Below are 11,740 nucleotides of genomic sequence, written 5' to 3'. Positions count from 1 at the left end.
TCGAGATCCAGGAGACTCCCTCACACTCACTTGGTCCAGTAGACCAGCTCTGATTCACCGTGAGAGGAGAGTACTCAGCACTGGAGTACAGGAGGCCGGCCACCTTGGAGGCTGGCTACCAGAGATGGCGAGGTAATGGGGTCACTTTCTGACATACAGGCTTGGAAGTGTTGCTCAGGGACCCAGACAGGGAAGATAAACAGGCTGTTGGCTATGCCAAAAAGTAATAACATTATTATGACGAGTGCAACTACTATTATTGCTGCTGCTGCCACAGAAATAATAATGATGGTAGCCACAGAAAGAGGAGCTGCATGTTTCATCAAACGCTACTCCCAGTTTTAGCACCTAACAGGTGCCAGTGGCCATGTTGGGCACTTTATGTACATCCTCCCATTTCATCCTCACAGTGACCCCTTGAGCTCAGTTTAGTCTCCTCTTGTGCTAGATAAGAAAACTGAGGCTCACTCTGGCCTCAGGCTCAAGTTCATGTAGTAAGAAGGGCGGAGCTGGGGTTAGAACATCAGGAAGGGTTGGAATCAGGGCAGCTCTGGAGACCTGGGAAAGAGGAGCTGTGATCTTTCCCATCCAGCAAGGCCATCAAGTACCTGATGCTTGGTTTCACATTTCTGTGACAAAGAATCTGATTGGTCCAGTCTGAGTCAAGTGCATTCTCCAAGACCAATGAACGACGGCCAGAATACTAAATGCAGCACGGGAGTGACGCTGTGTGCTGGGCATGTGCGTGCCTGTGTGTGGTCTGTGTGTGTGTGTGTGTGTTTGTGTGGTGTGAACTCCCAAAGGAATCATCATGAGCTAGGCTTCCATCCCCAAAGGAGTCAACTAGAGCAGGGGTCAGCACACTTTGTAAAGGGCCAGTTTGTGGCTGTTTTTGTCTCTGTGGGCCATGTGGTCTCTCTCAAAACAGCTCACCTCTACCTTTGCAGCACCAGAGCAGCCAAAGCCCACAGACATCCACTAGAGAAAAAGAGCGTGACTGTGTCCCAATAAAACTTTATTTTTAAAAACAGGCAGGGGGCTGGATTTGGCTTGGGAGCCATAGTTTGGCAATCCCTGAACTGAGTGCTAAAATTGTTCTCTGGTTGTTTTAATTTTAATTTTTATTTTTGAGATGGAGTCTTGCCTCTTCCCCAGGCTAGAGTGCAGTGGTGCGATCTCAGCTCACAGCAACCTCCTCCTCCCGGGTTCCACCTCAGCCTACAGAGTGGCTGGGATTGTAGGTGTGCGCCACAACACCCGGCTAATTTTGTACTTTTAGTAGAGATACGGTTTCACCATGTTGGCCAGGCTGGTCTTGAACTCCTGATCTTAAGTGATCTGCTCTCCTCGGTCTCCCAAAATGCTGGGATTACAGGCATGAGCCACTGCACCCGGTCCCTGGTTGTTTTAAAATCTTCCTTTCCTGTCTGTGGTGGACATGACATGTGCCACCAAGAGCCTTGCCTCTGCCATAGAAGGCCTTGCTGCCCAGCTACAGGGAGTAAGGCCAGCATACAGCTCCAGCTGTCAATTTCCCAGGAGGCCTCCACTGTGGAGGGCCACCTCATCCAAGGCCACAGCCTTACTGGGCTTGCCAGCAACAGGTTGCAGTACTGTGTCTGGAGGCTCAGCTATTTTGGTCTGGAGCTCCCCACTGGTCATCCTGGTACATCGTCCACCTCTGTCCAACCCCGTTTTTACCATCAAACATGCATTTCTTAGACAAAATGGGGAAAATAACCCTAATCTTGTAATATGGTACATTAATTGATAAATATCACACAAGCGTCGTGTAAAGACTAGCTGCTCTCAGGGGCTGGGGGAGGAAGAGGTCTCTAAGGGCCAAAGTAGTCAGGATGGCTTCCTAGAAGAAGGGCACGGGAGCTGCCTGTCAAGGATTCCTTCCTGAGTTAATTTGCTGTGCCAGGTGGGCTGGCACTGGGTGGGCAGAGTGGCTGGGGCAGTCAGTCTTAACGAGAGGGGGTGGCCATGTGGGCAGATACTGCTGCAGAGATGAGAAGGCCAAGCTGGCCTGAAAGAAGGGCCTGTTTCAAGAGGGAAACAGGGAGAGTGTGCAGAGGGAAAGTGAGGGGCTTGTCTCAGCTCAGGGCATAGTGCTGGGAGGGGCCTGGCAATGGCTTTGCCCACATCTCAAAATTCTGCACATTTCCACCACGAGTGAGGTCTTGGTGGCTGAGAACCTTCTACCCTTGAGTCTTCAGTTCTGTGTGCGTTTCTGGGCTTCTGGCTTTGTGGTGTCAGTGGGACCGTTTTGGGAAAACAACAGACAAAAACAAACCCCGGCACACTGCCCTCCCCCATCATTCTTGGTCATTCAGTCCCTGCCAGGGAACACAGCCATGGCTACTGCTTTCAAAGAGAGGTGACACACCTGCACACTCACCAGGGATACTGTCACAGGGGCCATGGCATAAAATGCAAACCACGTACCCTGAAAGGGGTGCCTTCAGAAAGGCTCCGCCGAGCAAGGGGTGATGTGGAAGGATGGGCAGGATTTCCACAGGCAGGCAGGTGGGGGCACCTTGGACAGAAGAGTGGCCATCCTCGGACCTGCCAGGCAATGGGGGCAGCTGTGTGACCAGCCTGCTTTTGACCTTCGGGAAGGGCGCTACAGAAGATGAGGCTTGAAGATCAGGTTAGCACCAGGTCACACCGGCCTGGCCACCATGTGGAGGGCCCCAGATGTGTTTCCTGCTGGAGCCTGAGCCCCTGAACTGTCAAAGAGGCAGCTGGGGTCACACCCAGGGGCAGTAGTAGCCACAGAAAGAGGAGCTGCATGTTTCATTGTGCACATTTTATAAATGTGGAAAATGAGTCCGGAGGGGAGAGGAAGCTGCTTCAGGCCATGCAGCCAGGAGGTGGCCAGGCCACTTCTGCCTCAGGTTGTGTGGGCCCCAATTCCTTGGCTCTGCAGTGTTGGGACTCCCAGGTCTGCAGCTTGGGACTTTCAGAGCGGCACCCTCCAATCACACAGGAACAGGGACAGTCTGCCCTTGCCCCAAATTCTCTGGGTTCAGGCACACCTGAGGGCCTAAGACATCTGTCCCCAAGATCGTCATACCCCTGATTCATGTATTGTCCAATTGCATACCATTTCAATTGTACAGTCAAGTGGGGGCGGGGGGAGGGACATTTGGCAATACTCCATTATTCAACAGAGGGTTACTAAGTGCAGGTGTGTGACAGGTGATGGATTCTGTGGTGAGCGGGACAGATGCAGTGGACCACAAAGCCCTACACTTGTGGAGAACCCTTGACCCTGATATTTCTTCTCCTTAAAATTACCCAGAGGTAATAGTCATAGCTATGAAGTGACATCAGAAAGAACCAGCCTACACTGGAAGTTGCCAGCAGAGCAGGGCTATCCCCCAAAAGCAAGAAATACGTTTGAAAATTAATGTAATACCTCAAGCAAAGCAGAAAAACCCTTGTATTTAATAGTGCACCTTGTTGCGAGACTGCACCAAATAATTGCAGTGCTTGGAGGCCCCTTGGTTCTTAATCTGGCTCTGAGGAGGACCACAAGGATGCAGCTACAACCGTGGCTGGGGAGTATTGTGTAAAATAATGAAAATTAGAAACGACTCCAATGCCCAGCAAGGGGGGAACTGATTAGCTACCTCAGGGGATGCCGTATGATTTCACTCTGGGTAATTGCTAGAAAACATGAGGAATACTTAAAGGCTTAGGGGAATAGTATCACACAGAGCTGCCTCGGCTTAGCAGGTATCAAAACAGTGCTTAATATAATCCGCTTTGGTGTTCGTTTATTTGTTTGTTTTTAAAGTATAGAGGCATAGAAAAGCTTGAAAGAAAAGATCCCGGAATGTAAGAAGCAGACATCTAGAGCTGGTGGAATTACAGGTGATGCTTATTATACGATATTATATTATATTTTTGCTCTTACGCATTTTCCAAATTTTCTTTAATGAGACTATATTACTTTGGAAATGAATTATAAACTTCAAATGTGTCACGTAGAGCACCAGCCCAGCATTTGCTGAGCTCTCTGGAGCGGATCAGGTGGGGTCCTGACCTGCAGGAACTCCCAGCCTGGTGCCATGGGCCAGGTAGGGCCCAGCCATAAAAATAGAACTGCTCAGAGCCCTTCCTTGCGTGAGAGCCCCTGGCGAAGGGGTTGGCATTCCCAGTATGAGGTGCCCCTCAAGGGAAAATGAAGGAAAACATGAAACCAAAAACTGCCTGAGTTGGTTATGAACACAAACGCATGAGGCTGCAGCCCCAGCCGGCAGGTTTGCACACCTGATTGCTGCCCACTCACCTGCCCAGGGGAGCTCTGGGCACCACGCCAGGCCCCCTGCAGCCAGACTGCAGTCATGGTTGGTAGTTCCACCCCCGCATCCCTGATGGAGCAGGCCCAAGGGAGGTTCCTAGGAAAGCCGTGGCACACCCAGGCTGGGATCTGGGCGATGTGGAATCCAGCGGGAGGAAGCGAAGGCAGGGAGGCGAGGGGCCAGTCCAAGGCCTCATCGCTGGGCTAGCACAGCTCAGAGCACCAGCTACCCATTCTCCACTGCTCACCAACCTTCATTTATCCTTGGAGTCTCAGATAGTGCCTTTGAGACGTGAGGTTTATGTCGTCATCATAGTTAGTGTTCACTGAGGGCCTCCCCGACTTCAGATCCCTGGCATGCAGCCTTCCCTCCTGGGGCCTCCTGGCCAGGAGCAAAGAGCCCTGGCCGGTCTCTTCATGTGGAGCTGTCAGGTAAAGGCACTTAGACTGCAGCCCCAGATTGGCTCCTCTTCATGCCTGCCTTGGTTTCAGGCTGAAGTCCTTGATGCAAGAAGGTGGCAGAAGAAAGGGGCTGAATTTTAGATCAAGTCCAGATAATTGTGACGGACTACGTGCTGTATGCCCACTGTTATTACAGATACCTGGTAGAATTCAGGGGAGTGATTTAATAAGAGAAACTTTTGGAAAATAATGCAGGATGTGTATAATCTGGGGGTGGACGGTGTGTGTGTGTGTGTGTGTGTGTGTGTGTGTGTGTATGTAGGAGTATCAATATCTAATACCTGTTATGATCAGCTGGAAGGGCTTCCTGAAGGAATTGGGCTTAAAGTGTGAGATGAGTGGAAAAGGCAGGGGAGGCCTGGTCAAGCAGGCAGATTGGTGAATGCCATGTGGAAGGCCAAGGAGGTTGACGCAGGCCGGGAAAGGCAGGGCCCGTGTGAGGCCATGGATGCTCTGGGAAGGGCGTGGGTTTTTGGGGTCAGGCAGATCCTGTTCCTATCCCTGCTCTGCCCATTGTCAGCTCTGTGATCTTGGCCAAGTTTCTGGGCATCTCTGAGCCATATTTCACTCATCTGCCAAATGAAGCTGGTGACCTGGAGAAAGCCCCTGTCCCTGTGTGGTTCAGAGCAGGACCCTTCTCCCAGAGAATGCCAGGTCCAGGAGTCTAGAATTGGTGCCCAAGACCTGCAAGGAAGTAGCAAGTGGAGCCGGGAAACGAGTGCTCAGAGTGAGATGAATGAGTCCACGGGAGTGAGTCTGCATGACCTGGATCACTTTCCAGTTGTGAATTCAGGGAGGCAGACGGCAGGGTGTCCCCTGCCCAGCTGATGCTGTCATGTAGGCAAGTGTTCAGCACTCCAAGTTCATGCTCACGGGCCCCAGGGCCTCCCTCGCCTTCGTTCCTGTCTTCCTTCCCTCCCACCTGGTTCACAGCAAGCCTGTGCAGGGGTGGGTTTGGATCCCCCCAGACCCTCTGGGGCTTGCTGTCTGGTCAGGATGCTGCTCTCAGCCAGCAGAGGCCTCCGAGGTGCCTCGTTCCTGTGGAAGTTGCTCCATCCAGCCCACCAATGGGGTCAGGATAATCTCTTCTCTTGCCATTCCTCTTGCGTAGTGTATATTCCACAGCTGGCGCCCTGTTATTTGAGTTCCAGGTTTTAAAATATTGCTTCCAGCCGGGCACAGTGGTTCATACCTGTGATCCCAGCACTTTGGGAAGCTGAGGTGGGAGGATTACTTGAGCCCAGGAGTTTGAGACCAGCAAGGTGAGACCCCATCTCTACAAAAAATTAAAGCAATTAGCTGGGCATGGTGGTGCGCGCCTGTGGTCTCAACTACATGGGAGGCTGAGGCAGAAGGATTGCTTGAGCCCAGGAGTTTGAGGCTGAGTGAGACCCTGTCTCAAAAAAAATTGTTTCAGTTTCTTTATCTGTAAAATAATATTCAACTCAGTTATCAGGGAGCCCAACGGGGATTTGTAGAAGTTCACCACCTGGTGAGTCCCCTGGGACATTTGGGGCCTGAAGGGATGTGGGGAGGATTCCGGTTTAGAGGCCAGGTGGATACAGAGGTAGAGTCAGGGTGTGGGGGGGCTTGGCGGGACATAGGGTACTACGGGAGCATGTGGGGACAGCACTGTGGTGTGGACATTGCAACACTCACGGCATGAGGGGTGGACACAGACCCTTGATGAGGAGTCTGAGTGGAGGAACAGGGCACTGTGCTGCTGAGGGCTGGGGACTCCCTGAGTTACTGGGACAGCGGCAGCAGGCTGAGGTCTTTGGGCACACAGAGGCAGCTCAGAACCATTCTGTCTTGGCCCTCAGTGCCAGCAGGGTGTCACCAACGAGGCTGGAGGCTGTTCAGCTGGCGTGGGTCGGAGAGCCGTGAGATGATGCACCAGCCAATGGCAGCTCCCATTTCGGAAAATCTGCCTGGTGCTGGAATGTGTGACGTCTCTGTGGCCTGTGTGGAAATTACTCCAGGCTACGAGAGCGTCTTCCGACTGTGTTGGGCCCAAACCTGGGATCCTCAGGGGAGTGACCCATCTGACTCTTGGCAGCAAGGACCTGAATAGTATGAGGCTCAGGCCTCCAGAAGGAGGGGCCTGGAAGAAAATAGGGAGAAAACGGCAAAGAATAGAATGTGGGGAGACTTGGAGTTTCTGGGAAAGCAGGCCTGCTCAGCAGGGCTAGCGTGGTCCTGGAAGATGCGGAAGAAGGGAAGGTTCTATTGTATTGTTACTGTTTGGAACTAACTTGAACGTTCATATCATTAGTCCAATCCTGCAAAAAACACATTGTCCAAGGCCATAGAAGGGGATTTGGGCAATGGGGTTCAGGGCACCATGGCTGGAATTCCAGCAGAGAATGGTCCTCTGTCCCCCAGTGGCCTCCTGGCAGGGCAGCACCGAAGGCCTGTGGACCTCAGTGTGGGTCAGAAATGAGACTCTGGGTAGAAAGGGGCCTGGGAGCCCCGCACCAGGACAAGAAGAGCTTCTGCCCACTTTCCCTCCATCCCCACTGCCCAGGCAGACGCAAGGGCCCTCTCTGAAGCAGGGAGTGCTCTTCAGCGCACAGAGCCAAGCCCAGCTCCACAGGTGCCAGGTCAGGGCGCGTTCTCCACCAGCAGCTGAGCTGTAGCACACAGGGGTGCCCTCCAGGACTGGCGGTCGGCTGGCAGTGCCACAAAGCTGAGCTCCCCCCGCCACCTCCTGCATAGGAAGGAGGCAGTACCTCCCAAACACTGCAGGCACAGATGTCAGGGCCACAGCCAGCATGAGAGGGACAGTGCTGCAATCGCACCCTGCCTCGAAGAGTGAGGGTAGCACTTCACTTGGATGAGATCTGCTTTTGACCGCAGATGTGTGTAGCTGGGCTCTTGCCCCTGTATGTAAATTTTGTAATTTTCTCATTAACTTCTTGCCCCTTCCGATGTGGGGCTGCCTCTTCAGGCCCTGCAGGTCTAAAGAAAAGAGGAAGAGAGGATATGTTCACTGCTGTATTTCTAATACAAAACAGTGCTTGGTGGGTGATTTGAATGAATGAAGTCACAGCCCAAGCTGGCCGTGGAGGATTCGGTTTACAGGTTGGCTCCCAGCTCCCCTGGGTTAAGCATTGTTCTTGCATTCATTAGAGGGAGGGAAAAGGAGTCTCTGAAAAGACAGCCTCTCTTCCCCCGCCTTACCAGATCATTACACTTTACTGTGACTTTGTTTAGCATGGAGCTCTAAACTCAGGAATATTCAATCCCGCCCTCCTTTTTCTAGAAGGTCCAGAGACAAAGGTGACACAATCACGATTGTGCAGCAAGTGAGTGAAGCCCTGGGCTTTCTAGTGGGCGTTTGGAGGGTCCGAGGGCAGCATGGGCCCCAGCTGCCTGCCAGGACAGGGGCTGGGAAGCTGTGAGCCGGGCGGCCCTGGCCTCACTTGGCTGTAAGGATTGAGAGGGGGAGGCAGCAAGTTGCCATGAGGAAGGTGAAGTGGGGCCCTCCTGTGGAGATCCCTTCACCTTCCACTCCCACCCCCACCCCTAGCCAATGCCTCCTTCTCTACATGAGCGTTCGGGGCAGTCACAGTGATCTTTGAGTGCGTCCTGCTGGGTGGACAGGGTCTGCACTGGATGTTGAACTTCCTGTGAGCGATCCTGGATCTTACCTCCTCTGAGTCCCCCACCCTCATCCCACATGCCTGGCCCCAGGCAGGGGCCGTGGCATCAATGAATCAATGAATGAATGCACGCATGGATTGTCGTTGGTGGAGAATGGGGACAATTCACAGACCGGCATTTACAGATGACTGAGCAGGTGGTCACCGTGGCCCTAGGCACATAACCATGTCCCGTTAATGACAAAGCTTCCACCTCACATCACAACATGTGCGGCAATTCAGAAGATCATGTGGCAGCCCATGTTCTTTCAACACAAGAGTCTGTCCCACTGCTTACTGGAAAGATTTCAGACGTGGCTTGTCCATAACTATGTGAATTAGGCCATGAGGCCACAGCAACTGTACCAGGGTATCAGTCAAGCTTAGAGTGTGTTGGGGCCCACAGTACAGAGGGTGGCCTGAATGTGGCTCTGATAAGGCATGGCATCTTCACTGCAGGTGTCGAGTCACCTTGGGGCCGTGGTCAAGAGGAAATTCCTCAACCCCACCAAGTCATAGTAGGAGACCTGAAAATAGCCAACATGATCAGCTGTAAGGAATTCCACTTGGCCAGGGTGGAGAAGACAGCCAGAGGATAGCGGGAAAAGCAGGGTTTCTGCCGAGAAGCTTCTACCCTCCCTGTACCCCATCCCCCCAACGTCAGCTCCACTGCTGCCCTTGGGCCACAAGGATGGTTGTCAGAGGAGACACAGCCAGGGTCAAATCTAGTCTCTCTGGTTTGAGACGAGCCTGGGTAACATGGTGAAACCACGTCTCCACAAAAATACAAAAATGAGCCAGGTGTGGTGGTGCACCTGTAGTCCTGGTTACTCAGGAGGCTGAGAAGAGAGGATTGCTTGAGCTCAGGGGTTGGAGATCGTGCCACTGCACTCCAGCCTGGGTGATGGACAGAGGCCCTGTCTCAAAAACAAACAAAAAACAACAGACAGGTGGGCAAAGAAGATAAGCAGTTGGCAAATAAGCACACAGAAAGATGATCAACATAATGAGTTGTCAGAGATATGCAAATTACAATCACAATGAGATACCACTACACCCCTGTGAGGACACCTGAAATACACAAGCAAACCTCACCATACTGAGGACTGACGAGAATGTGAAACAATTGGCTCTCTCGTACCTTACCAGGAGGACCGCAGAAAGGTACAACCACTTTGGAAGATAGCTTGAAAGCTTCTTAAAAAACTAAACAAAACATACCATAGGATCCAGCCATTTCACTTCTAGATATTTGCCCAAGTAAAATGACTTATGTCCACACAAAAACCTGCATGTGAGTATTTACCGCAGCTGTATTCATAATCAACAAAAACTAGGAACCACCCAGAGGCCCTTCAAACGGAGACAGAGAAGCAAACCCTGGCACATCCATAGGATGGCATGCTACTCAGCAACAGGAAGAAACTGATGATTCACAAAACAACAAGGATGAATCTTAAATGCATTTTGGTAAGTGAATGAAGCCAGAAAGAAAAGACAACATATTGTATGACTCCATTTATATGACATCCTGCAAAAGATAAAACCAGTGGACTAAAAAGAAAATCAGTGGTTGCCAGAGTTGGGAGAAGGGGCTGACTACAAAGGAGCCTGGCGAGGGAAGTTTGAAGGTGATGGAGCTGTTCTGTTTGATGCGGTGGGGGTTGGATGCATGACTCTAAGTACGTGCTAAAACCTACAGAACTATATGCCACTAAGAGTGAATTTTACACTATGCAAACTAAAAAAAAAAAACTACAGTGTGGGGGTGGGGGAGCCAAAATGGAATGCAGATGTGACTGGTGAATCACGCTTTATCACAAGTGAGTAACACCGAAGGAGTTGAGGAAAGAGGAGGCAACCTCAGTAACGTTGGAAAAGAGTGTTTTGTTTGGCAACTGTAAGGCTAAGTAAAAAGTGCTAGGGTTGAACAAATAAGTACAACTACTGTAGATATTAGAAGCCAGGTGTCTCATTTCAGAGAAAGAACCTACAAATAAAAGGAGAATGCTATAATGAACCCTGTGATGTTGGATTGGAGAATGAATTCTGTACACACACACACACACACACACACACACACAGAGAGACAGAAATAAATGTAAACACATGTGTATATGTGAGTTAGTGTACAAACATGTGTTTCCTAACTCTGTCCGCTATGAGGTCCTAGAAGCAATTGCAATGAGTACATGTAGCACACAGTCCTTGGTTTCTAAATTTAATTCTCCAGTAAAAGGAACCAGGGCTCCTTGAAGAAGTGGTTGACTTCAGGGTTGTGGCAGAAAAAATATAATGCTGAAAAAAAAAATAAGAGTGCATACAAAAATAACACAGGAGACAGGAGGGGCTTGAGACCCTCCTGCAGAGGAAAATGGGGTAGAGGTACTCACCCAATTCCTCCTGCTAAGTATAACAAAAAACCCCGGACATGGTACGTAAACCTCCCAGAGTGCTGGGATTAGAGGCGTGAGCCACCGCGCCTGGCCTCTTTCATGAGTATTGAAAGGACTATTGTTTTAAAATATAGGTGATATTATTACCCAGGTATGGTGAGGCCAGGAAATCAGGAGATGACAGCCACTAAAAAGATTATGACTCACGGTTCTCAAGAGGACGGCGTGCGATACAGGGCCACACAGGGAAGCACCAGGGCCAGGCAGAAGGTAGAGGAAGTGAGGGGGAAGCATGGCAGGAATCTTTATCTATATATTTATTTAGAGACAGGGTCTCACTTGGTTGCCCAGGCTGGAGTGTGGTGGTAGAATCACAGCTCCCTGCAGCCTCAAACTCCTGGGCTCAAGTGATCCTCCCACCTCTGCCTCCTGGGTAACATAAGAGGATTCTGAAATGTGGAGAGAAGGTGGCAGACTGGCCAGGGACCTCTGGATGACATGGTGGTAAGTCCCATGGTTTTCTTATTGCTTCATACATCTCAGACTTGGAGATAAAGAGCCCTCCAACCCAGAAACCCTAACTGGCACAGTCACAAAACAAAACAAAACAAAACAAAACAAAGCAAACAAACAAACAAAAAAACCCTTGCCAAAGGATCAGGAAAGGGGCAGACTAACAAGACAAACTTGTTTTCTTTTTTCTTCTTTCTTTCTTTCTCTCTTTCCCTCCCTCCCTCCCTCCCTCCCTCCTCCCTCCTCCCTCCCTCCCTCCCTCCTTTCTTTCTTTCTTTCTTTCTTTCTTTCTTTCTTTCTTTCTTTCTTTCTTTCTTTCTTTCTTTCTTTCTTTCTTTCTTTCTTTTTTCTTCTTTTTTTTTTTGATGGAGTCTCACTCTGTCACCCAGGCTGGAGTGCAATGGCACAGT

Source organism: Papio anubis, chromosome 10, assembly GCF_008728515.1.
Source record: "Papio anubis isolate 15944 chromosome 10, Panubis1.0, whole genome shotgun sequence".
Classification (NCBI taxonomy): domain Eukaryota; kingdom Metazoa; phylum Chordata; class Mammalia; order Primates; family Cercopithecidae; genus Papio; species Papio anubis.
This window is presented reverse-complemented; position numbering follows the sequence as displayed.